The sequence below is a fragment of the Chiloscyllium plagiosum genome, chromosome 12, assembly GCF_004010195.1.
Source record: "Chiloscyllium plagiosum isolate BGI_BamShark_2017 chromosome 12, ASM401019v2, whole genome shotgun sequence".
Taxonomy (NCBI): Eukaryota; Metazoa; Chordata; class Chondrichthyes; order Orectolobiformes; family Hemiscylliidae; genus Chiloscyllium; species Chiloscyllium plagiosum.
The window spans coordinates 5,744,396-5,745,039 of NC_057721.1; positions in this window are offsets into that span (position 1 = coordinate 5,744,396).

Consider the following 644-nt stretch of genomic DNA (forward strand, 5'->3'; position numbering starts at 1 on the left):
TGGTTCTATGCAGCACACAAACAAGGCAGGAGTGAGGGGGCAGCCCTGCCTGACTCCAGATCTGATTGGGAAGCTATCTGATTCCCACCCATTGATTGAGACTGCACTGACAATGTTGGTGTAGAGCAGTCTGATCCAATTGCAGATTCCCTCCCCAAAGCCCATTTTGGAAAGAACATCCCTCATATACCTGTGTGATATTCTGTCAAAGGCTTTCTCCTTGTCCAGGCTGATGAGGCAGGTGTCCAACCCTCTGTCCTGCACGTAGGCAATCGTATCCCTGAGGAGTGCGAGACTCTCAGCGATCTTCCTGCCCGGTAAAGCACAGGTTTGGTCAGGGTGAATCACCGACTCCAGAGCAGACCTGTCCCGGTTGGCGATGACCTTTGACAGAATTTTGTAATCCGCATTAAATGGTGAGATTTCTGAGTTCCTCCCTCTCCCCCTTCCACTTGTAGATGAGGGTGATGATGCCTTTCCTCATGGATTCACTCATGGTACCTGCCCGAAGCATACTGACATACACCTCCAGCAGGTCCTGGCCAATCAAGTCCCACAGAGCGGAATAGATCTCGACCGGTAAGCCGTCACTTCCGGGAGTTTTATTCTTTTCGAAGGACTCGAGGGCCTTGGTCAGTTTGGCC